A 25,846-nucleotide genomic window follows, 5' to 3' on the forward strand; every position below is an offset into this window, starting at 1 on the left:
CGCCAGCTGGACAAAGGCCTGGCGCCGGAAGGAGAAGACATGGCGAAGGCTGCCTTCCCGGAGCCCGAGCGGGATCGGGGAAATCCCCGACCTCACCTCCCCGAGTTGACGTAGGTGGGGGAGGAGGAGCTCACCGGTGATATAGGGCGGGACATTTGACAAGACGACCCTCTGCGCGGTGGCCTCCAGCGGGTCCACCGGCAGGAAAGTCCCGCCCACGGTGAGCCCCTGGGCGATGGCCAGGGCCACCGCCCGCTCGGACTCCAGGAAGAAGACAGCCTTCCCGTACATTTTTGAGGCGGCGACTATGGCCGGAGGGCCGACAACCCCGGCCATAGCCTTCACGCACGCCTCAATAGTCATGTCGGGGTGGGTGTAGCTCTTCACCCCGAGCTTGATGGTCATCAAGCGGAACGGCGACGGGGCAGCAGCAGCAGCGGGAGCGGCCGAGGCTTTGGCCGCCGCCGCCGCATATGTCATCGCTGGCCCCGTCGCCGCCGCGGATGTAGATGCCATAGTGGGGTGGATCTTAAAAAAGAGCTACACACACCCCAAAAGTCACAGGCCTGAAGGTGTTAATGGCCTCGGTTTTTAGAAGTCTTCCCAGAGCAGAGGGAGTGTAAATTAACTGGGCAGCCTCTCCCCTTAATGGTGTCAATTGGGAGAGGGCCCTTCCTTCCCTCTGCTCAATGGGTAATTAGGAAAGAATTAAGAGGTGCCTTTTGGAGAGGCAGAGAGAGGACAAGGAGAGAGAAAGAGGGGGATGGGAAGGAGGGGGGGCTGCAAAGGCAGGGTCTCCACTTAAGGTGTTGGTCGGTGGGTGGGCGTCGGCTGGGTGCACTCCCCCGATGGAAATACAAAGTCTTAAGCAGCTCTTCGGGCAGGGGGAGAAGACGTCTTCACCTGGGCAGGCTGGAAAAAGCCCAGGCTCAGCCCACACAGGTCTTCTCGACGTGCAGAAACAAGCTTCACCTGGGCAGGCTCCAGCCAACCCAGGCCAGGCTTCCGGCCCGTCTTCCTTCCTCCCCCCGCCTACAATGCAAAGTCTTTAGGGGAGTGCACAAAGACACCCACCTGCAGATGTTTTGAAAGTTGCAGCAGCTCCTCCCCTCCTTCCGAGTTGTAGCCGAGTAGTATTCTCTCCCCTCTCTCCCTCTCCTGGGCTGGAGGCCAAGTTGGGAGGCAGTGATGGAAGGCCTCCTGTAGTTGTAAAACTGGCCTCCTCCTCTGTCCTCTACTCCTCCCTCTCCAGGCACCTCTGTAGATGGTTTTAGGTTGCTGGTAGTGGTGGCCTGGGGTCACTCCTTCCTCTCCACTCCCAGGCCAAGGCAACCACCACCTCCTAAGCAGCAGGAACAGCAACAGCACAACCTGCTCCACAGGCAGCAAGGAACAGACTGAGCACCTTCACTTGTCCTCTTTTTTAATAAACCCAAAAATAAACCCTTAAACAAATAAACCCTTTAAATAACCCGATTAATCAAATTAAAATTTGGCCTCTTAAATCGATTACGCACTCCAGTCCCCGCGGCGCCCACCGGTCACGAAAGAGCTCGAGCTCGCCGGCGGACACCGCGTGCTCCATCTCCAGGGCCACCCGGCCGCGAACATGGCCGCGGAAGAGAGGGAGGCAATCCGGCCGGACGACCCCCTCGGCCGCCCGCTGCCTGGACCAATTAATGGCTTTCTTGGCCAGGCCCAGGAGCAGGCCCACGAGGAGGTCCTCCGACCTGGCCGCTCCCCTCCGCACCGGGTGACCGTAGATCAAGAGCGTGGGACTGAAGTGCAACCAAAATTTGAGGAGCAGCCCCTTCAAATAGTGAAAGAGGGGCTGCAACCTCCCACACTCGATATACACATGGAACACGGACTCCTCCAGACCGCAGAACAAACAGGCGGCCCGGGAGTCCGTGAACCTGCTTAAAAAACCTATTGCACGGGACTGCTCTGTGCAACACCCTCCAGGCCAAGTCCCCGATAGAACAGGGGAAGACTCCCGCATAGAGAGCCCCCCATTGGGGACCTCCGCCTCCGCCGGAAGGTAAAACGGCACACCACGGCGTGTCCGGACGGCAGGCGAAGATGGCAAAGTGGAAGGTGTGCAAGAGCAGCCCGTACAGGAAACCCCTCCGCACAGAATGAAAAAGCACGGAGGGTATTTCCTCGAGACGGCTCAAGTTGTGAGGCGCCGATCCCCGAGGGGAGTCTCGGGGCAAGGCGCCGATAAGGAATTCCATCCGAACGGGAGTAAGCTCGGACGGGATCTCCCCACGTGCCCGAGCCGCCTCGACGCACCTCGTGGCGCCGGGGGGCAACATCGCTTTCACCGCCCCGATGGCATTGACCGCGAGCCGGACGTCGTCCCACGACATGCGTCGCGCCAGCTCCTCTGGCGCCATCCAGCCCGCTCCTCCGCCATCGAGTAGGTCCCCGACTCTAGTCACCCTGCCAGGCACAGCCCTCCGCTCCGCCAGCCACCCGAACTCGCGGACGTGGAGGTGCGGATTCCTGAACAGCGGCTCTCGAAGGACAGCCGCCATTCCTGACGGGGGAGAGCTCCGCCTGGAGGCGACGGAGTTCCAAACCCATAGCAGTTCCTGGTAAAAGACAGGCAGCTCCTGCAGGCTGGCACGCCTGCTGCCCACTTTCAGAAACAGGAGCTGCATGTCGTAATTGAGGCCGTGCAGCTGGCGGAAGAAATGCGTCGCCAGCGCACACCATCTTGGAGGATTCTCGACGTACAGGTATCTCTGCAGCGTCCGAAGACGGAAAGTCGCAGCCTGGGTGCGGAGGCACACCAATGCCTGACCGCCCTCCTTAAGCGGGAGACTCAGAACCGCGGCAGCGACCCAGTGTATCCTGTTGTTCCAGAAGAAGTCGACGAGCTTCTTCTGTATCTTGGCGACAAACGCAGGGGGGGGGATCAGAGTAACCAACCGGTACCACAACATGGCGGCCACCAGTTGGTTTATGACCAACGCCCGACCCCTGTAGGACAACACTCGGAGCAATCCTGTCCAGCGTCCTAAGCGAGCGGTGACTTTGGCCTCCAGCTCGTGCCAGTTCGCCGGCCAGGCGTCCTCGGCCGGGCTGAGGTAGACTCCCAAGTAGAGGAGGTGCGTGGTACTCCAGGCGAAGGGCCCGAACTCCTCCGGCAGAGAGTCCACCTGCCACTGACCCACCAGGAGTCCAGAACATTTCCCCCAGTTGATCCTGGCGGAGGATGCGTCCGAGTAAATCTGCTGGCATTCCCGCATCCTCCGCAAGTCAACGGGATCCGTGACCACGAGGAGCACGTCATCGGCGTAAGCCGAGAGGACCACCTCCACGCCCGGCCCTCGCAGAGCCAATCCCGCCAACCTCTTCCGCAAGAGGCGCAGGAAAGGCTCCACGCAAATGGCATATAACTGGCCGGACATGGGGCATCCCTGACGCACCCCCCTCCCGAAGCGAAGGGGCGCCGTCAAGGACCCGTTAACTTTAATCAGACACTCCGCGGCAGCGTACAGAAGTCGGATCCGGGCGACAAAATGCGTCCCGAACCCGAAAGCGCGCAGAGTCCCGAAAAGATACTCGTGATCCACCCTGTCGAACGCCTTCTCCTGATCCAGGGAAAGGAAGGCGACCGACAGACCAGCCCTCTGGGAATGGTGGACCAGGTCCCGGACCAGATGGATGTTATCGTGAATGGTCCGGCCCGGGACCGTGTAGGACTGGTCGGGATGGATCATGCGGGCCAGCACGGCGCCAAGGCGAACAGACATGGCCCTGGCAAAGATTTTGTAATCCGTGCTGAGGAGGGAGACCGGGCGCCAGTTCTTGAGGAGGCGGAGATCACCCTTCTTAGGCAGCAGGACGATCACCGCCCTGCGCCACGAGAGGGGCATCTCCCCGGTCGCCAGACATTCCCCCAGGACCCGCACGTAGTCGCCCCCCAGGACGCCCCAGAATGCCCTGTGGAACTCCACGGTCAGCCCGTCCAGCCCCGGGGACTTCCCCCTGGAGAGCTGGCGGAGGGCGCCGGACAGCTCCTCCAAACTCAGAGGAGCGTCCAGTTTTTCGGCGCCCTCCAGGCCGACCTTCGGCAGGTCCTCCCACAAAACTCCGCGCGCGTCCTCGCTGGACGGATCCGGAGAGAACAGAGCCCCGTAATAGGCGCGGGTCTCCGCGCGGATTCCCTCCGGATCCGAGACCGGAGATCGGTCGTCGGCCAGCAGCTCCAAAAGCTGCTTACGGACCCCCCGTCTTTTTTCCAGCGAGTAGAAGAAGGGGGAGCCGCGGTCCAGGTCCCGCAGGAACTGGATCCGCGACCTCACGTAGGCGCCTCGGGACCCGACGAGCCGCAGGTCCTTCAGCGCGCCCTTCTTCTCTTCGTACGCCAGCCGCAGGGCCGGGTCCTCGGCGACTTGACCGAGACGGGACTCCAGGTCTAGCACCTCCTTCTCCAACTGCCCGACCCGGGCCTCCCGCCTCTTGGTCGACCCCTTCGCGTACTCCTGACAGAAGAGACGGATGTGAGCCTTGCCCACATCCCACCATAGCTTCAAGGAGGGGAAGCCCCCCTGCTTCCTTCTCCAGCCGGCCCAGAAAAGACCGAACGAATCCCGGAACCGCGCGTCCTCCAGCAGCAGGTTGTTAAAGTGCCAGTACGCGGACCGCCCCCCGGCGCGCGGCGGCACGAGCTCCGCCCACACCAGGTGGTGGTCCGTGCACGGCACCGGCCGCACGGAAGCCACCGGAACGCAGGAGACGTACGCCCGGGAAATGTAGAGGCGGTCGATCCTGGACGCTCCTCCCCCAGACCTCACAAAAGTGAAGGCGCTGGAGTCGGGATGAAGATTACGCCAGACGTCCACCAAGTCGAGGGACCCGACCAGGTCCCTCAACTTCCCCACCGACGCCGGGCTCGGCTGGGTACCCGTGCGGTCCCTCGCCTCGAGGGTACAATTAAAATCCCCCCCGAGGACGACGCACTCGCCCGCGTCGATGGAGCCCAAAAGAGTGGACACTTCTTCAAAGAAGCGCGCTTGCTGCGCACCAGCCCGAGGGGCGTACACGTTCACTAGATGGAACGGCACGCCCCCCAGGCGAACAGTGACCTGGAGCAAGCGGCCCGGCACGAGCTCCTTGACCCCCAAGATCTCCGGCTGAAAATGCGGGGCCAACAAGATAGCCACCCCACTATAAACACTGGAGAGGTGACTCATGTTGACCCCTCCTTGCCACTCCAGGAGCCACGTAGCCTCGTCTCCCGGAACGGTGTGGGTTTCTTGCAGGAAGCACACCGCATACTTCCCGTCCCGAAGGACCGAAAAGTTGTTAAATCTGCGGCTAGCCTCCCTGCTGCCGTTGACGTTGAGGCTGGCTATGGTTATCTTCATTTCAGAAGCACAACCAACCCCTACTTAAAACTAACGGGGGAAGGGAGGGCGGCCGCTAGTCGACCGCCACTCCCTTAGCAGCCCGGTGAGGAATGCTCGGAACCGACACAGCTCGGACGGGCTCACGCCCGCGTCCACACCCATGGTCTTGTAGGCGACGCGGGCCGACCCGACGAGCAGCGCCAGCCCCGACCATCTGTCGAGGGCCTGCCGGGTCCTGCGGCGACCCTGGCTCGTGGCCACAAATTCCCGGAGCTCCCTGATGGGAATAAGAACGAGGGGGGTCCCGGCGAGGGGCGCGAGGTCATCCATCGCCTCGTCGGCGATGGACTCTAAGTCTTCCTCCGCCCCCACCACCGAGTCCCCGTCCTCCTCCGGGGGGTCGCCACCGGCGGCCGAACCGTCCGCCACGCAGTGCGCGTCGGGCGGCCCGGCCGCGACAGCCGGCCCCGCCTCCGCCCCGATCCCACCCCCAGGATCGGTAGCGGAGGATTCCCCCCCGGGCTCCTTTAGGGGGGCCGGGCCAGAAGGCGGCGGCGGCCCGGAGACCCCCTCCGCCCCAGGCACCGGAACGACCGGAGAGACCGGAGAGACGGGAGAACACGTGTACCCGATCATCTCCAAGTCGCCCGGCGCCGGAGACACAGACGGAGGGTCCCCCTCCGCCACGCCACCGGCCTCCGACCCAGCAGATGGGGTAATTTTCCCACAAACCTCGACAAAGTCGAGCAGCACCTGGGAAAGGTCCGGGCCGCTCTGGGCGAGCTCATCATCAGAGGACTCGCCCGGCCCGGTCCCCCGGCCGCCCGACCCGTCGAGGGGCAAAGCCACCAGCAGTGGATCTATTTCCGCCGCGGCTCGTTCCGCGACCCCCCCCACGGGCAGGGTCTCGTCCCCATCCCCGGGAGGCACGAGCTGGGCAGACGCTTCTGCCTCAGCCTCCTCAGGGACAGGCGACCCCTGCCGTTCGCCCGTAATGGTGTCAGCGGTGGGGTGGGGCGCAGCGCCCGCGGCGGGCGACGACTCCCCCTGACCGGAGGGACCTTCCTCCTCCCGGTCCTCCTCCTCATCCAGGGGGTCGCGCCTTCTTTTGAGCGCGGAGGGGTAAAGGGAGGCCTCCATTTCTTCAGGGGCCTCCCCTGCTCCTTCTGGAGGAGCGAGTTCTTTGGGACCCCCGGGCCCGAGCCCGGCCGCAGGTTCTGGCATTACCGCCTCGGCGGTCGCGGCCACAGGCTCGGCCACGAGGGCCCCCCCCCCCTCCGCACTCCGCGATTATCGCGGCGACGCTCTCCGGCGTCAGGGGCTCCATAATGTGGGGGACGCCCTCCGCGGGGGGACCCACCCTACGGTGTTTAGTTTTGCCCAACGCCTTCTTCGCGACCGGACCTCCCTCCTCCCCCCCGCCGGAGGCCTGGATGACGACGGCCTCCGACGACGACCGCGCCCCGTTAGCTTTTGTTCGGGAGGGGGCGCGGCTAGACCCGGAGGGAGGAGCGGCGGCGGCGCCAGCCTCGGTCGCGCCGGATGACTTGGCGGCCTTGGAGGCGGGGCAGTTCTTGCGCACGTGCCCCACCTCCCTACAGGCGTGGCACCGCACGCCGTCCATCGTCCAGAAGACGCGGTACGAGGTCCCCCCATGGAGGACCGTGAAAGCCCCGTCCGTCTCCCCCTCCCGCGCCAGCTGGACGAAGGCCTGGCGCCGGAAGGAGAAGACATGGCGAAGGCTGCCTTCCCGGAGCCCGAGCGGGATCGGGGAAATCCCCGACCTCACCTCCCCGAGTTGACGTAGGTGGGGGAGGAGGAGCTCACCGGTGATATAGGGCGGGACATTTGACAAGACGACCCTCTGCGCGGTGGCCTCCAGCGGGTCCACCGGCAGGAAAGTCCCGCCCACGGTGAGCCCCTGGGCGATGGCCAGGGCCACCGCCCGCTCGGACTCCAGGAAGAAGACAGCCTTCCCGTACATTTTTGAGGCGGCGACTATGGCCGGAGGGCCGACAACCCCGGCCATAGCCTTCACGCACGCCTCAATAGTCATGTCGGGGTGGGTGTAGCTCTTCACCCCGAGCTTGATGGTCATCAAGCGGAACGGCGACGGGGCAGCAGCAGCAGCGGGAGCGGCCGAGGCTTTGGCCGCCGCCGCCGCATATGTTATCGCCGGCCCCGTCGCCGCCGCGGATGTAGATGCCATAGTGGGGTGGATCTTAAAAAAGAGCTACACACACCCCAAAAGTCACAGGCCTGAAGGTGTTAATGGCCTCGGTTTTTAGAAGTCTTCCCAGAGCAGAGGGAGTGTAAATTAACTGGGCAGCCTCTCCCCTTAATGGTGTCAATTGGGAGAGGGCCCTTCCTTCCCTCTGCTCAATGGGTAATTAGGAAAGAATTAAGAGGTGCCTTTTGGAGAGGCAGAGAGAGGACAAGGAGAGAGAAAGAGGGGGATGGGAAGGAGGGGGGGCCGCAAAGGCAGGGTCTCCACTTAAGGTGTTGGTCGGTGGGTGGGCGTCGGCTGGGTGCACTCCCCCGATGGAAATACAAAGTCTTAAGCAGCTCTTCGGGCAGGGGGAGAAGACGTCTTCACCTGGGCAGGCTGGAAAAAGCCCAGGCTCAGCCCACACAGGTCTTCTCGACGTGCAGAAACAAGCTTCACCTGGGCAGGCTCCAGCCAACCCAGGCCAGGCTTCCGGCCCGTCTTCCTTCCTCCCCCCGCCTACAATGCAAAGTCTTTAGGGGAGTGCACAAAGACACCCACCTGCAGATGTTTTGAAAGTTGCAGCAGCTCCTCCCCTGCTTCCGAGTTGTAGCCGAGTAGTATTCTCTCCCCTCTCTCCCTCTCCTGGGCTGGAGGCCAAGTTGGGAGGCAGTGATGGAAGGCCTCCTGTAGTTGTAAAACTGGCCTCCTCCTCTGTCCTCTACTCCTCCCTCTCCAGGCACCTCTGTAGATGGTTTTAGGTTGCTGGTAGTGGTGGCCTGGGGTCACTCCTTCCTCTCCACTCCCAGGCCAAGGCAACCACCACCTCCTAAGCAGCAGGAACAGCAACAGCACAACCTGCTCCACAGGCAGCAAGGAACAGACTGAGCACCTTCACTTGTCCTCTTTTTTAACAAACCCAAAAATAAACCCTTAAACAAATAAACCCTTTAAATAACCCGATTAATCAAATTAAAATTTGGCCTCTTAAATCGATTACGCACTCCAGTCCCCGCGGCACCCACCGGTCACGAAAGAGCTCGAGCTCGCCGGCGGACACCGCGTTCTCCATCTCCAGGGCCACCCGGCCGCGAACATGGCCGCGGAAGAGAGGGAGGCAATCCGGCCGGACGACCCCCTCGGCCGCCCGCTGCCTGGACCAATTAATGGCTTTCTTGGCCAGGCCCAGGAGCAGGCCCACGAGGAGGTCCTCCGACCTGGCCGCTCCCCTCTGCACCGGGTGACCGTAGATCAAGAGCGTGGGACTGAAGTGCAACCAAAATTTGAGGAGCAGCCCCTTCAAATAGTGAAAGAGGGGCTGCAACCTCCCACACTCGATATACACATGGAACACGGACTCCTCCAGACCGCAGAACAAACAGGCGGCCCGGGAGTCCGTGAACCTGCTTAAAAAACCTATTGCACGGGACTGCTCTGTGCAACACCCTCCAGGCCAAGTCCCCGATAGAACAGGGGAAGACTCCCGCATAGAGAGCCCCCCATTGGGGACCTCCGCCTCCGTCGGAAGGTAAAACGGCACGCCACGGCGTGTCCGGACGGCAGGCGAAGATGGCAAAGTGGAAGGTGTGCAAGAGCAGCCCGTACAGGAAACCCCTCCGCACAGAATGAAAAAGCACGGAGGGTATTTCCTCGAGACGGCTCAAGTTGTGAGGCGCCGATCCCCGAGGGGAGTCTCGGGGCAAGGCGCCGATAAGGAATTCCATCCGAACGGGAGTAAGCTCGGACGGGATCTCCCCACGTGCCCGAGCCGCCTCGACGCACCTCGTGGCGCCGGGGGGCAACATCGCTTTCACCGCCCCGATGGCATTGACCGCGAGCCGGACGTCGTCCCACGACATGCGTCGCGCCAGCTCCTCTGGCGCCATCCAGCCCGCTCCTCCGCCATCGAGTAGGTCCCCGACTCTAGTCACCCTGCCAGGCACAGCCCTGCGCTCCGCCAGCCACCCGAACTCGCGGACGTGGAGGTGCGGATTCCTGAACAGCGGCTCCCGGAGGACAGCCGCCGCTCCTGACGGGGGAGAGCTCCGCCTGGAGGCGACGGAGTTCCAAACCCATAGTAGTTCCTGGTAAAAGACAGGCAGCTCCCGCAGGCTGGCACGCCTGCCGCTCACCTCCAAAAACAGGAGCTGCGTGTCGTAATTGAGGCCGTGCAGCTGGCGGAAAAAATACGTCGCCAGCGCACACCATCTTGGAGGATTCTCGACGTACAGGTATCTCTGCAGCGTCCGAAGACGGAAAGTCGCAGCCTGGGTGCGGAGGCACACCAACGCCTGACCGCCCTCCTTAAGCGGGAGACTCAGAACCGCGGCAGCGACCCAGTGTATCCTGTTGTTCCAGAAGAAGTCGACGAGCTTCTTCTGTATTTTGGCGACAAACGCAGGGGGGGGGATCAGAGTAACCAACCGGTACCACAACATGGCGGCCACCAGTTGGTTTATGACCAACGCCCGACCCCTGTAGGACAACACTCGGAGCAATCCTGTCCAGCGTCCTAAGCGAGCGGTGACTTTGGCCTCCAGCTCGTGCCAGTTCGCCGGCCAGGCGTCCTCGGCCGGGCTGAGGTAGACTCCCAAGTAGAGGAGGTGCGTGGTGCTCCAGGCGAAGGGCCCGAACTCCTCCGGCAGAGAGTCCACCTGCCACTGACCCACCAGGAGTCCAGAACATTTCCCCCAGTTGATCCTGGCGGAGGATGCGTCCGAGTAAATCTGCTGGCATTCCCGCATCCTCCGCAAGTCAACGGGATCCGTGACCACGAGGAGCACGTCATCGGCGTAAGCCGAGAGGACCACCTCCACGCCCGGCCCTCGCAGAGCCAATCCCGCCAACCTCTTCCGCAAGAGGCGCAGGAAAGGCTCCACGCAAATGGCAGAGAACTGGCCGGACATGGGGCATCCCTGACGCACCCCCCTCCCGAAGCGAAGGGGCGCCGTCAAGGACCCGTTAACTTTAATCAGACACTCCGCGGCAGCGTACAGAAGTCGGATCCGGGCGACAAAATGCGTCCCGAACCCGAAAGCGCGCAGAGTCCCGAAAAGATACTCGTGATCCACCCTGTCGAACGCCTTCTCCTGATCCAGGGAAAGGAAGGCGACCGACAGACCAGCCCTCTGGGAATGGTGGACCAGGTCCCGGACCAGATGGATGTTATCGTGAATGGTCCGGCCCGGGACCATGTAGGACTGGTCGGGATGGATCATGCGGGCCAGCACGGCGCCAAGGCGAACAGACATGGCCCTGGCAAAGATTTTGTAATCCGTGCTGAGGAGGGAGACCGGGCGCCAGTTCTTGAGGAGGCGGAGATCACCCCTCTTAGGCAGCAGGACGATCACCGCCCTGCGCCACGAGAGGGGCATCTCCCCGGTCGCCAGACATTCCCCCAGGACCCGCACGTAGTCGCCCCCCAGGACGCCCCAGAACGCCCTGTGGAACTCCACGGTCAGCCCGTCCAGCCCCGGGGACTTCCCCCTAGAGAGCTGGTGGAGGGCGCCGGACAGCTCCTCCAAACTCAGAGGAGCGTCCAGTTCTCTTGGGCAATTTTTTGAGTCTCCTAGGAGTAAGACCCCCCACTGTGTTAAAATTTCAAGTCTCCTGTGTTTAAATTTTTGTGTGAACTTTCGAGTCTCCTGGGCCTTCATAGTGTTAAACTTTCAAGTAAAATTTGAGTCTCCTGGGCTGTTACTGTATTTAGACCCCCAGGTGAACTCTCAAGTCTCCTGGGCCTCTATTGTGTTAGACCCCCCAGGTGAACTCTCAAGTCTCTTGGACCTTCATTGTGTTAGAATTTTGAGCAAACTTTCAAGTTTTCTGGGCCTTTGTTATATTTTCAAGTTGATCTCTCAAGTTTCTTGGGCCTCTACTGTTAGACCCCCAGGTAAAGCTCTCAAGCTTCCTGGGCCTCTATTGTGTTAAACCCCAAGTAAATTTTCAAGTCTCTTGGGCCTCTACTGTTAGACCCCCAAGTAAATTCTCAAGCTTCCTGGGCCTTCTGTGTTAAATCCCAAGTAAATTTTCAAGCTTCCTGAGTCTCTACTGTGTTAGAATTTTCGAGAACTTTCAGGTCTCCTATGTTAAATTCAAGTGAACTTTCAAGGCTACTGGACCATTACTGTGTTAAACTTTCAAGCTTTTCCTGGGCCTTCTGCGTTAAATCCCAAGTAAATTCTCAAGCTTCCTGGGCAAATTAAGTGTTCAAGTTCTCCTGGGCAAATTAAGTTTTCAAGCTCTCGGGGGCAAATGACTCCCCCCTGTGTTTCTGTGTTTAATTCTCGAGTTCCCTAGGAAGAAGACCCTGTTGTGTTTTGTTATTCTTCTGGGCAAATGAAACTTTTGAGCTCTACTGGATAAGACATTCTCGAGTTCTCCTGGACAATTGAATTCTCAAGCTCTCTTGGACAAGTTAAATTCTCGAGTCTTCGCCCTTCTTGGATCCCTTCGGAATATAATCCATTGAGCGTGTTAACTTTGGAGAATGATGACTCTGTTGCTTATAAAGATTTTGGTCATATGATTGCTACGACATGTCCCTGCCGCTAGTGGATGAAGAGGATGATTTCGTCTTTAGATTTCTGAACATCTGTAGTTTGTGAAAAGTTGGAATGGAAGATATCATTGCTTGAGTAGCTAAGAAGATTCGCCATGTGCACTAAAACAGACTTTCAGTTTTTTGACTTGGTTCTAAATGCCCTGGAGGGTGTGTGGCTGCCTCTGTTTTACACGTGTGACTTCGGATTGATCTAGCTTAAGCCTTTAAGTCTTTTCCCCACTTGGTTATCCATACCACTAATTCAGAAGTTTAGAGAATTTAAGTATTTGCTCTATGTTCATTTAAATCATTGTCCTGTGTCTTAGCGCCCAGTGTCTTAGCGCCCAGTGTCTTTCGTGTCCTGTGCCTCTCGAGCCCTGTTTGTCTCTCTCTCGAGCCCTGTGTTTGGAACGTCAGGAGCCGTTCCTTGGGGAGGGGGTCCTGTGAGGGTGCCAGTCAGTTCCTTTTTGTAACCTCTAGATGGCACCTTCACTTGTCAGTCTCCTGTGTTAATTGTTCCTAGTCTCTCCTCTTGTGTTAAATCAAAAACAACTAAAAATCCAGTAACTTTTAAGAACTCAAATCAGAAATCAGAAATTAAATTAAAATTTGGTCATTTGGACCTATTATGCACTCCAGTCCCCGCGGCGCCCACCGGTCACGAAATTGCTCGAGCGTGCCGGCGGAGACCGCGTGCTCCATCTCCAGGGCCACCCGGGCGCGAACATGGCCGCGGAAGGGCGGGAGGCAATCAGGCCGGACGACCCCCTCGACCGCCCGCTGCCTGGACCGATTAATGGCTTTCTTGGCCAGGCCCAGGAGCAGGCCCACGAGGAGGTCCTCCAACCTGCCCGCTCCCCTCCGCACGGGGTGACCGTAGATCAGGAGCGTGGGACTGAAGTGCAACCAAAATTTGAGGAGCAGCCCCTTCAAAAAATGGAAGAGGGGCTGCAACCTCTCACACCCCATATATACGTGGAACACGGACTCCTCCAGACCGCAAAACAAACAGGCGGTCTGGGAGTCCGTGAACCTATTTAAAAATCTATTGCACGGAACTGCCCTGTGCAACACCCTCCAGGCCAAGTCCCCGATAGAACAAGGGAGAACTCCCGCATAGAGAGACCCCCATTGGGGACCTCCGTCTCCGTCCGGAGGTAAAACGGCACGCCACGGCGTGTCCGGACGGCAGGCGAAGATGGCAAAGTGGAAGGTGTGCAAGAGCAGCCCGTACAGGAAACCCCTCCGCGCAGAATGAAAAAGCACGGAGGGTATTTCCTCGAGACGGCTCAAGTTGTGAGGCACCGATCCCCGAGGGGAGTTTCGGGGCGAGGCGCCGATAAGGAATTCCGTCCGAACGGGAGTAAGCTCGGACGGGATCTCACCACGCGCCCGAGCCGCCTCGACACACCTCGTGGCGTCGGGGGGCAACATCGCTTTCACCGCCCCGATGGCGCTGACCGCGAGCCGGACGTTGTCCCACGACATGCGTCGCGCCAGCTCCTCTGGCGCCATCCAGCCCGCTCCCCCGCCATCGAGTAGGTCCCCGACTCTAGTCACCCTGCCAGGCACAGCCCTGCGCTCCGCCAGCCACCCGAACTCGCGGACGTGGAGGTGCGGATTCCTGAACAGCGGCTCCCGGAGGACAGCCGCCGCTCCTGACGGGGGAGAGCTCCGCCTGGAGGCGACGGAGTTCCAAACCCATAGCAGTTCCTGGTAAAAGACAGGCAGCTCCTGCAGGCTGGCACGCCTGCCGCCCACTTTCAGAAACAGGAGCTGCGTGTCGTAATTGAGGCCGTGCAGCTGGCGGAAGAAATGCGTCGCCAGCGCACACCATCTTGGAGGATTCTCGACGTACAGGTATCTCTGCAGCGTCTGAAGACGGAAAGTCGCAGCCTGGGTGCGAAGGCACACCAGCGCCTGACCGCCCTCCCTAAGCGGGAGACTCAGAACCGCGGCAGCGACCCAGTGCATCCTGTTGTTCCAGAAGAAGTCGACGAGCTTCTTCTGTATCTTGGCGACAAACGCAGGGGGGGGGATCAGAGTAACCAACCGGTACCACAACATGGCGGCCACCAGTTGGTTTATGACCAACGCCCGACCCCTGTAGGACAACACTCGGAGCAATCCTGTCCAGCGTCCTAAGCGAGCGGTGAATTTGGCCTCCAGCTCGTGCCAGTTCGCCGGCCAGGCGTCCTCGGCCGGGCTGAGGTAGACTCCCAAGTAGAGGAGGTGCGTGGTGCTCCAGGCGAAGGGCCCGAACTCCTCCGGCAGAGAGTCCACCTGCCACTGACCCACCAGGAGTCCAGAACATTTCCCCCAGTTGATCCTGGCGGAGGATGCGTCCGAGTAAATCTGCTGGCATTCCCGCATCCTCCGCAAGTCAACGGGATCCGTGACCACGAGGAGCACGTCATCGGCGTAAGCCGAGAGGACCACCTCCACGCCCGGCCCTCGCAGAGCCAATCCCGCCAACCTCTTCCGCAAGAGGCGCAGGAAAGGCTCCACGCAAATGGCATATAACTGGCCGGACATGGGGCATCCCTGACGCACCCCCCTCCCGAAGCGAAGGGGCGCCGTCAAGGACCCGTTAACTTTAATCAGACACTCCGCGGCAGCGTACAGAAGTCGGATCCGGGCGACGAAATGCGTCCCGAACCCGAAAGCGCGCAGAGTCCCGAAAAGATACTCGTGATCCACCCTGTCGAACGCCTTCTCCTGATCCAGGGAAAGGAAGGCGACCGACAGACCAGCCCTCTGGGAATGGTGGACCAGGTCCCGGACCAGATGGATGTTATCGTGAACGGTCCGGCCCGGGACCGTGTAGGACTGGTCGGGATGGATCATGCGGGCCAGCACGGCGCCAAGGCGAACAGACATGGCCCTGGCAAAGATTTTGTAATCCGTGCTGAGGAGGGAGACCGGGCGCCAGTTCTTGAGGAGGCGGAGATCACCCCTCTTAGGCAGCAGGACGATCACCGCCCTGCGCCACGAGAGGGGCATCTCCCCGGTCGCCAGACATTCCCCCAGGACCCGCACGTAGTCGCCCCCCAGGACGCCCCAGAACGCCCTGTGGAACTCCACGGTCAGCCCGTCCAGCCCCGGGGACTTCCCCCTGGAGAGCTGGCGGAGGGCGCCGGACAGCTCCTCCAAACTCAGAGGAGCGTCCAGTTTTTCGGCGCCCTCCAGGCCGACCTTCGGCAGGTCCTCCCACAAAACTCCGCGCGCGTCCTCGCTGGACGGATCCGGAGAGAACAGAGCCCCGTAATAGGCGCGGGTCTCCGCGCGGATTCCCTCCGGATCCGAGACCGGAGATCCGTCGTCGGCCAGCAGCTCCAAAAGCTGCTTACGGACCCCCCGTCTTTTTTCCAGCGAGTAGAAGAAGGGGGAGCCGCGGTCCAGGTCCCGCAGGAACTGGATCCGCGACCTCACGTACGCGCCTCGGGACCCGACGAGCCGCAGGTCCTTCAGCGCGCCCTTCTTCTCTTCGTACGCCAGCCGCAGGGCCGGGTCCTCGGCGGCTTGACCGAGACGGGACTCCAGGTCGAGCACCTCCTTCTCCAACTGCCCGACCCGGGCCTCCCGCCTCTTGGTCGACCCCTTTGCGTACTCCTGACAGAAGAGACGGATGTGAGCCTTGCCCACATCCCACCATAGCCTCAAGGAGGGGAAGCCCCCCCGCTTCCTTCTCCAGCCGGCCCAGAAAAGACCGAACGAATCCCGGAACCGCGCGTCCTCCAGCAGCAGGTTGTTAAAGTGCCAGTACGCGGACCGCCCCCCGGCGCGCGGCGGCACGAGCTCCGCCCACACCAGGTGGTGGTCCGTGCACGGCACCGGCCGCACGGAAGCCGCCGGAACGCAGGAGACGTACGCCCGGGAAATGTAGAGGCGGTCGATCCTGGACGCTCCTCCCCCAGACCTCACAAAAGTGAAGGCGCTGGAGTCGGGATGAAGATTACGCCAGACGTCCACCAAGTCGAGGGACCCGACCAGGTCCCTCAACTTCCCCACCGACGCCGGGCTCGGCTGGGTACCCGTGCGGTCCCTCGCCTCGAGGGTACAATTAAAATCCCCCCCGAGGACGACGCACTCGCCCGCGTCGACGGAGCCCAAAAGAGTGGACACTTCTTCAAAGAAGCGCGCTTGCTGCGCACCGGCCCGAGGGGCGTACACGTTCACTAGATGGAACGGCACGCCCCCCAGGCGAACAGTGACCTGGAGCAAGCGGCCCGGCACGAGCTCCTTGACCCCCAAGATCTCCGGCTGAAAATGCGGGGCCAACAAGATAGCCACCCCACTGGAAACACTGGAGAGGTGACTCATGTTGACCCCTCCTTGCCACTCCAGGAGCCACGTAGCCTCGTCTCCCGGAACGGTGTGGGTTTCTTGCAGGAAGCACACCGCATACTTCCCGTCCCGAAGGACCGAAAAGTTATTAAATCTGCGGCTAGCCTCCCTGCTGCCGTTGACGTTGAGGCTGGCTATGGTTATCTTCATTACAGAAGCACAACCAACCCCTACTTAAACCTAACGGGGGAAGGGAGGGCGGCCGCTAGTCGACCGCCACTCCCTTAGCAGCCCGGTGAGGAATGCTCGGAACCGACACAGCTCGGACGGGCTCACGCCCGCGTCCGCACCCATGGTCTTGTAGGCGACGCGGGCCGACCCGACGAGCAGCGCCAGCCCCGACCATCTGTCGAGGGCCTGCTGGGTCCTGCGGCGACCCTGGCTCGTGGCCACAAAATCCCGGAGCTCCCTGATGGGAATAAGAATGAGGGGGGGCCCGGCGAGGGGCGCGAGGTCATCCATCGCCTCGTCGGCGATGGACTCTAAGTCTTCCTCCGCCCCCACCACCGAGTCCCCGTCCTCCTCCGGGGGGTCGCCACCGGCGGCCGAACCGTCCGCCACGCAGTGCGCGTCGGGCGGCCCGGCCGCGACAGCCGGCCCCGCCACCGCCCCGATCCCACCCCCAGGATCGGTAGCGGAGGATTCCCCCCCGGGCTCCTTTAGGGGGGCCGGGCCAGAAGGCGGCGGCGGCCCAGAGACCCCCTCCGCCCCAGGCGCCGGAACGACCGGAGAGACCGGAGAGACGGGAGAACACGCATACCCGATCGTCTCCAAGTCGCCCGGCGCCGGAGACACAGACGGAGGATCCCCCTCCGCCACGCCACCGGCCTCCAACCCAGCAGACGGGGTAAATTTGCCACAAACCTCGACGAAGTCGAGCAGCACCTGGGAAAGGTCCGGGCCGCTCTGGGCGAGCTCATCGTCGGACGACTCGCCCGGCCCGGTCCCCTGGCCGCCCGACCCGTCGAGGGGTAACGCCACCGACAAAGGATCCGTCCCCGCCGCGGGTCGTCCCGCGACCCCCCCCACGGGCAGGGTCTCGTCCCCATCCCCGGGAGGCATGAGCCGGGCAGACGCTTCTGCCTCAGCTTCCCCAGGGACAGGCGACCCCTGCCGTTCACCCGTAGTAGTGTTAGCGGTGGGGTGGGGCGCAGTGCCCGCGGCGGGCGACGACTCCCCCTGACCGGAGGGGCCTTCCACCTCCCTGTCCCCCCCCTCGTCCCGGGAGTCGCGCCTTCGCTTGAGCGCGGAGGGGTAAAGGGAGGCCTCCATGTCTTCAGGGGCCTCCCCTGCTCCCTCCAGAGGAGCGAGTTCTTTGGGTCCCCCGGACCCAAGCCCGGCCACAGGTTCCGGCGGTCCCGCCTCGGCGGTCACGGCCACGGGCTCAGGCACGGGGTCCCGCCCCGCTCCGCACTCCACTATCAGCGCCGCGATGCTCTCGGGCGTCAGGGGGTCCATATCAAAGGGTACGCCCTCCTCGGGGGGACCCACCCTACGGTGTTTGCTCTTCCCCAGCGCCTTTTTTCCGACCGGACATCCCTCCTCCCCCCCGTCGGAGGCCTGGACGACGATTGCCTCCGACGACGACCGCGCCCCGTTAGCTTTTGTTCGGGAGGGAGCGCGGCTAGACCCGGAGGGAGGAGCGGCGGCGGCGCCAGCCTTGGCCGCGCCGGATGACTTGGCGGCCTTGGAGGCGGGGCAGTTTTTCCGCACGTGCCCCACCTCCCTACAGGCGTGGCACCGCACGCCGTCCGTGGTCCAAAAGACGCGGTACGGGGTCCCCCCGTGGAGGACCGTGAAAGCCCCGTCCGTCTCCCCCTCCCGCGCCAGCTGAACAAAGGCTTGGCGCCGGAAGGAGAAGACATGGCGAAGGCTGCCTTCCCGGAGCCCGAGCGGGATCGGGGAAATGCCCGACCTCACCTCCCCGAGTTGACGTAGGTGGGGGAGGAGGAGCTCACCGGTGATATAGGGCGGGACGTTCGACAGAACGACCCTCTGCGCGGTGGCCTCCAGCGGGTCCACCGGCAGGAAAGTCCCGCCCACGGTGAGCCCCTGAGCGATGGCCAGGGCCACCGCCCGCTCGGACTGCAGGAAGAAGACAGCCTTCCCATACATTTTTGAGGCGGCGACTATGGCCGGAGGGCCGACAACCCCGGCCATAGCCTTGACGCACGCCTCAATAGTCATGTCGGGGTGGGTGTAGCTCTTCACCCCGAGCTTGATGGTCATCAAGCGGAACGGCGACGGGGCAGCGGCAGCAGCGGGAGCGGCGAGGCTTTGGCCGCCGCCGCCGCATAAGTTCTCGCCGGCCCCGTCGCCGCCGCGGATGTAGATGCCATAGTGGGGTGGATCTTATAAAAGAGCCACACACACCCCAAAAGTCACAGGCCTGAAGGTGTTAATGGCCTCGGTTATTATGTTTTCCCAGAGCAGAGGGAGTGTAAATTAACTGGCCCGCCTCTCCCCTTGATGGTATTAATTGGGAGGGGGGCCCTTCCTTCCCTCTGCTCAATGGGTAATTAGAAAAAAATAAGAAAAAGAGGTGCCTTTTGGAGAGGCAGAGAGAGGACAAGGAGAGAGAAAGAGGGGGATGGGAAGGAGGGGGGGGGCCGCAAAGGCAGGGTCCCCACTTAAGGTGTTGGTCGGTGGGTGGGCGTCGGCTGGGTGCACTCCCCCGATGGAAATACAAAGTCTTTAAGCAGCTCTTCGGGCAGGGGGAGAAGACGTCTTCACCTGGGCAGGCTGGAAAAAGCCCAGGCTCAGCCCACACCAGGTCTTCTCGGTGTAGAGGAAAACAAGCTTCACCTGGGCAGGCTCCAGCCAACCCAGGCCAGGCTTCCGGCCCGTCTTCCTTCCTCCCCCCGCCTACAATGCAAAGTCTTTAGGGGAGTGCACAAAGACACCCACCTGCAGATGTTTGAAAGTTGCAGCAGCTCCTCCCCTCCTTCCGAGTTGTAGCTGAATGGTATTCTCTCCCCTCTCTCCCTCTCCTGGGCTGGAGGCCAAGTTGGGAGGCAGTGATGGAAGGCCTCCTGTAGTTGTGAAGCTGGCCTCCTCCTCTGTCCTCTACTCCTCCCTCTCCAGGCACCTCTGTAGTTGAAGTTGGTTGCTGGTAGTGGTGGCCTGGGGTCACTCCTTCCTCTCCACTCCCAGGCCAAGGCAACCACCACCTCCAAAGCACCCGCAGCAGGAACAGCAACAGCACAACCTGCTCCACAGGCAGCAAGGAACAGACTGAGCACCTTCACTTGTCAGTCTCCTGTGTTAATTGTTCCTAGTCTCTGGTGTTAATTGTTCCTAACCCTGTTAGTTTTTAATCACCTCTTTTTTGTATACACCCAAAAAAATAAACCCTTAAACAAATAAACCCTTTAAATAACCCGATTAATCAAATTAAAATTTGGCCTCTTAGGTCGATTACGCACTCCAGCCCCCGCGGCGCCCACCGGTCACGAAAGAGCTCGAGCTCGCCGGCGGACACCGCGTGCTCCATCTCCAGGGCCACCCGGCCGCGAACATGGCCGCGGAAGAGAGGGAGGCAATCCGGCCGGACGACCCCCTCGGCCGCCCGCTGCCTGGACCAATTGATGGCTTTCTTGGCCAGGCCCAGGAGCAGGCCCACGAGGAGGTCCTCCGACCTGGCCGCTCCCCTCCGCACCGGGTGACCGTAGATCAAGAGCGTGGGACTGAAGTGCAACCAAAATTTGAGGAGCAGCCCCTTCAAATAGTGAAAGAGGGGCTGCAACCTCTCACACCCCGTGTACACGTGAAAAACGGACTCCTCCAGACCGCAAAACAAACAAGCGGTCTGGGAGTCCGTAAACCTACTTAAAAATCTATTGCACGGAACTGCTCTGTGCAACACCCTCCAGGCCAAATCCCCGATAGAACAGGGGAGGACTCCCGCATAGAGAGCCCCCCATTGGGGACCTCCGCCTCCGTCCGGAGGTAAAACGGCACGCCACGGCGTGTCCGGACGGCAGGCGAAGATGGCAAAGTGGAAGGTGTGCAAGAGCAGCCCGTACAGGAAACCCCTCCGCGCAGAATGAAAAAGCACGGAGGGTATTTCCTCGAGACGGCTCAAGTTGTGAGGCGCCGATCCCCGAGGGGAGTCTCGGGGCAAGGCGCCGATAAGGAATTCCATCCGAACGGGAGTAAGCTCGGACGGGATCTCCCCACGTGCCCGAGCCGCCTCGACGCACCTCGTGGCGCCGGGGGGCAACATCGCTTTCACCGCCCCGATGGCATCGACCGCGAGCCGGACGTCGACCCACGACATGCGTCGCGCCAGCTCCTCTGGCGCCATCCAGCCCGCTCCTCCGCCATCGAGTAGGTCCCCGACTCTAGTCACCCTGCCAGGCACAGCCCTGCGCTCCGCCAGCCACCCGAACTCGCGGACGTGGAGGTGCGGATTCCTGAACAGCGGCTCCCGGAGGACAGCCGCCGCTCCTGACGGGGGAGAGCTCCGCCTGGAGGCGACGGAGTTCCAAACCCATAGCAGTTCCTGGTAAAAGACAGGCAGCTCCCGCAGGCTGGCACGCCTGCCGCCCACTTTCACAAACAGGAGCTGCGTGTCGTAATTGAGGCCGTGCAGCTGGCGGAAGAAATGCGTCGCCAGCGCACACCATCTCGGAGGATTCTCGACGTACAGGTATCTCTGCAGCGTCCGAAGACGGAAAGTCGCAGCCTGGGTGCGAAGGCACACCAGCGCCTGACCGCCCTCCCTAAGCGGGAGACTCAGAACCGCGGCAGCGACCCAGTGCATCCTGTTGTTCCAGAAGAAGTCGACGAGCTTCTTCTGTATCTTGGCGACAAACGCAGGGGGGGGGATCAGAGTAACCAACCGGTACCACAACATGGCGGCCACCAGTTGGTTTATGACCAACGCCCGACCCCTGTAGGACAACACTCGGAGCAATCCTGTCCAGCGTCCTAAGCGAGCGGTGACTTTGGCCTCCAGCTCGTGCCAGTTCGCCGGCCAGGCGTCCTCGGCCGGGCTGAGGTAGACTCCCAAGTAGAGGAGGTGCGTGGTGCTCCAGGCGAAGGGCCCGAACTCCTCCGGCAGAGAGTCCACCTGCCACTGACCCACCAGGAGTCCAGAACATTTCCCCCAGTTGATCCTGGCGGAGGATGCGTCCGAGTAAATCTGCTGGCATTCCCGCATCCTCCGCAAGTCAACGGGATCCGTGACCACGAGGAGCACGTCATCGGCGTAAGCCGAGAGGACCACCTCCACGCCCGGCCCTCGCAGAGCCAATCCCGCCAACCTCTTCCGCAAGAGGCGCAGGAAAGGCTCCACGCAAATGGCATATAACTGGCCGGACATGGGGCATCCCTGACGCACCCCCCTCCCGAAGCGAAGGGGCGCCGTCAAGGACCCGTTAACTTTAATCAGACACTCCGCGGCAGCGTACAGAAGTCGGATCCGGGCGACGAAATGCGTCCCGAACCCGAAAGCGCGCAGAGTCCCGAAAAGATACTCGTGATCCACCCTGTCGAACGCCTTCTCCTGATCCAGGGAAAGGAAGGCGACCGACAGACCAGCCCTCTGGGAATGGTGGACCAGGTCCCGGACCAGATGGATGTTATCGTGAATGGTCCGGCCCGGGACCGTGTAGGACTGGTCGGGATGGATCATGCGGGCCAGCACGGCGCCAAGGCGAACAGACATGGCCCTGGCAAAGATTTTGTAATCCGTGCTGAGGAGGGAGACCGGGCGCCAGTTCTTGAGGAGGCGGAGATCACCCCTCTTAGGCAGCAGGACGATCACCGCCCTGCGCCACGAGAGGGGCATCTCCCCGGTCGCCAGACATTCCCCCAGGACCCGCACGTAGTCGCCCCCCAGGACGCCCCAGAACGCCCTGTGGAACTCCACGGTCAGCCCGTCCAGCCCCGGGGACTTCCCCCTAGAGAGCTGGTGGAGGGCGCCGGACAGCTCCTCCAAACTCAGAGGAGCGTCCAGTTCTCTTGGGCAATTTTTTGAGTCTCCTAGGAGTAAGACCCCCCACTGTGTTAAAATTTCAAGTCTCCTGTGTTTAAATTTTTGTGTGAACTTTCGAGTCTCCTGGGCCTTCATAGTGTTAAACTTTCAAGTAAAATTTGAGTCTCCTGGGCTGTTACTGTATTTAGACCCCCAGGTGAACTCTCAAGTCTCCTGGGCCTCTATTGTGTTAGACCCCCCAGGTGAACTCTCAAGTCTCTTGGACCTTCATTGTGTTAGAATTTTGAGCAAACTTTCAAGTTTTCTGGGCCTTTGTTATATTTTCAAGTTGATCTCTCAAGTTTCTTGGGCCTCTACTGTTAGACCCCCAGGTAAAGCTCTCAAGCTTCCTGGGCCTCTATTGTGTTAAACCCCAAGTAAATTTTCAAGTCTCTTGGGCCTCTACTGTTAGACCCCCAAGTAAATTCTCAAGCTTCCTGGGCCTTCTGTGTTAAATCCCAAGTAAATTTTCAAGCTTCCTGAGTCTCTACTGTGTTAGAATTTTCGAGAACTTTCAGGTCTCCTATGTTAAATTCAAGTGAACTTTCAAGGCTACTGGACCATTACTGTGTTAAACTTTCAAGCTTTTCCTGGGCCTTCTGCGTTAAATCCCAAGTAAATTCTCAAGCTTCCTGGGCAAATTAAGTGTTCAAGTTCTCCTGGGCAAATTAAGTTTTCAAGCTCTCGGGGGCAAATGACTCCCCCCTGTGTTTCTGTGTTTAATTCTCGAGTTCCCTAGGAAGAAGACCCTGTTGTGTTTTGTTATTCTTCTGGGCAAATGAAACTTTTGAGCTCTACTGGATAAGACATTCTCGAGTTCTCCTGGACAATTGAATTCTCAAGCTCTCTTGGACAAGTTAAATTCTCGAGTCTTCGCCCTTCTTGGATCCCTTCGGAATATAATCCATTGAGCGTGTTAACTTTGGAGAATGATGACTCTGTTGCTTATAAAGATTTTGGTCATATGATTGCTACGACATGTCCCTGCCGCTAGTGGATGAAGAGGATGATTTCGTCTTTAGATTTCTGAACATCTGTAGTTTGTGAAAAGTTGGAATGGAAGATATCATTGCTTGAGTAGCTAAGAAGATTCGCCATGTGCACTAAAACAGACTTTCAGTTTTTTGACTTGGTTCTAAATGCCCTGGAGGGTGTGTGGCTGCCTCTGTTTTACACGTGTGACTTCGGATTGATCTAGCTTAAGCCTTTAAGTCTTTTCCCCACTTGGTTATCCATACCACTAATTCAGAAGTTTAGAGAATTTAAGTATTTGCTCTATGTTCATTTAAATCATTGTCCTGTGTCTTAGCGCCCAGTGTCTTAGCGCCCAGTGTCTTTCGTGTCCTGTGCCTCTCGAGCCCTGTTTGTCTCTCTCTCGAGCCCTGTGTTTGGAACGTCAGGAGCCGTTCCTTGGGGAGGGGGTCCTGTGAGGGTGCCAGTCAGTTCCTTTTTGTAACCTCTAGATGGCACCTTCACTTGTCAGTCTCCTGTGTTAATTGTTCCTAGTCTCTCCTCTTGTGTTAAATCAAAAACAACTAAAAATCCAGTAACTTTTAAGAACTCAAATCAGAAATCAGAAATTAAATTAAAATTTGGTCATTTGGACCTATTATGCACTCCAGTCCCCGCGGCGCCCACCGGTCACGAAATTGCTCGAGCGTGCCGGCGGAGACCGCGTGCTCCATCTCCAGGGCCACCCGGGCGCGAACATGGCCGCGGAAGGGCGGGAGGCAATCAGGCCGGACGACCCCCTCGACCGCCCGCTGCCTGGACCGATTAATGGCTTTCTTGGCCAGGCCCAGGAGCAGGCCCACGAGGAGGTCCTCCAACCTGCCCGCTCCCCTCCGCACGGGGTGACCGTAGATCAGGAGCGTGGGACTGAAGTGCAACCAAAATTTGAGGAGCAGCCCCTTCAAAAAATGGAAGAGGGGCTGCAACCTCTCACACCCCATATATACGTGGAACACGGACTCCTCCAGACCGCAAAACAAACAGGCGGTCTGGGAGTCCGTGAACCTATTTAAAAATCTATTGCACGGAACTGCCCTGTGCAACACCCTCCAGGCCAAGTCCCCGATAGAACAAGGGAGGACTCCCGCATAGAGAGACCCCCATTGGGGACCTCCGTCTCCGTCCGGAGGTAAAACGGCACGCCACGGCGTGTCCGGACGGCAGGCGAAGATGGCAAAGTGGAAGGTGTGCAAGAGCAGCCCGTACAGGAAACCCCTCCGCGCAGAATGAAAAAGCACGGAGGGTATTTCCTCGAGACGGCTCAAGTTGTGAGGCACCGATCCCCGAGGGGAGTTTCGGGGCGAGGCGCCGATAAGGAATTCCGTCCGAACGGGAGTAAGCTCGGACGGGATCTCCCCACGCGCCCGAGCCGCCTCGACACACCTCGTGGCGTCGGGGGGCAACATCGCTTTCACCGCCCCGATGGCGCTGACCGCGAGCCGGACGTTGTCCCACGACATGCGTCGCGCCAGCTCCTCTGGCGCCATCCAGCCCGCTCCCCCGCCATCGAGTAGGTCCCCGACTCTAGTCACCCTGCCAGGCACAGCCCTGCGCTCCGCCAGCCACCCGAACTCGCGGACGTGGAGGTGCGGATTCCTGAACAGCGGCTCCCGGAGGACAGCCGCCGCTCCTGACGGGGGAGAGCTCTGCCTGGAGGCGACGGAGTTCCAAACCCATAGCAGTTCCTGGTAAAAGACAGGCAGCTCCTGCAGGCTGGCACGCCTGCCGCCCACTTTCAGAAACAGGAGCTGCGTGTCGTAATTGAGGCCGTGCAGCTGGCGGAAGAAATGCGTCGCCAGCGCACACCATCTTGGAGGATTCTCGACGTACAGGTATCTCTGCAGCGTCTGAAGACGGAAAGTCGCAGCCTGGGTGCGAAGGCACACCAGCGCCTGACCGCCCTCCCTAAGCGGGAGACTCAGAACCGCGGCAGCGACCCAGTGCATCCTGTTGTTCCAGAAGAAGTCGACGAGCTTCTTCTGTATCTTGGCGACAAACGCAGGGGGGGGGATCAGAGTAACCAACCGGTACCACAACATGGCGGCCACCAGTTGGTTTATGACCAACGCCCGACCCCTGTAGGACAACACTCGGAGCAATCCTGTCCAGCGTCCTAAGCGAGCGGTGACTTTGGCCTCCAGCTCGTGCCAGTTCGCCGGCCAGGCGTCCTCGGCCGGGCTGAGGTAGACTCCCAAGTAGAGGAGGTGCGTGGTGCTCCAGGCGAAGGGCCCGAACTCCTCCGGCAGAGAGTCCACCTGCCACTGACCCACCAGGAGTCCAGAACATTTCCCCCAGTTGATCCTGGCGGAGGATGCGTCCGAGTAAATCTGCTGGCATTCCCGCATCCTCCGCAAGTCAACGGGATCCGTGACCACGAGGAGCACGTCATCGGCGTA

At 60.6% G+C, this 25,846-nt stretch overlaps 2 long non-coding RNA genes across 2 annotated transcripts; both read left to right on the forward strand.

Annotated features, from left to right (window-relative positions):
* Positions 1 to 11,112: 11,112 nt before the first annotated feature.
* LOC147109628 (uncharacterized) lies at positions 11,113 to 12,448 on the forward strand. The gene is made up of 2 exons (XR_015080437.1): positions 11,113 to 11,196; positions 11,287 to 12,448. It is a non-coding gene; the product is annotated as an uncharacterized LOC147109628 (long non-coding RNA).
* A 9,974-nt stretch (positions 12,449 to 22,422) lies between these two features.
* LOC147109629 (uncharacterized) lies at positions 22,423 to 23,758 on the forward strand. Its single transcript, XR_015080438.1, has 2 exons — positions 22,423 to 22,506; positions 22,597 to 23,758. It is a non-coding gene; the product is annotated as an uncharacterized LOC147109629 (long non-coding RNA).
* Positions 23,759 to 25,846: the final 2,088 nt, after the last annotated feature.

The sequence above is a fragment of the Somniosus microcephalus genome, chromosome 12, assembly GCF_052327205.1.
Source record: "Somniosus microcephalus isolate GS21.2 chromosome 12, FLI_Smic_1.0, whole genome shotgun sequence".
Taxonomy (NCBI): Eukaryota; Metazoa; Chordata; class Chondrichthyes; order Squaliformes; family Somniosidae; genus Somniosus; species Somniosus microcephalus.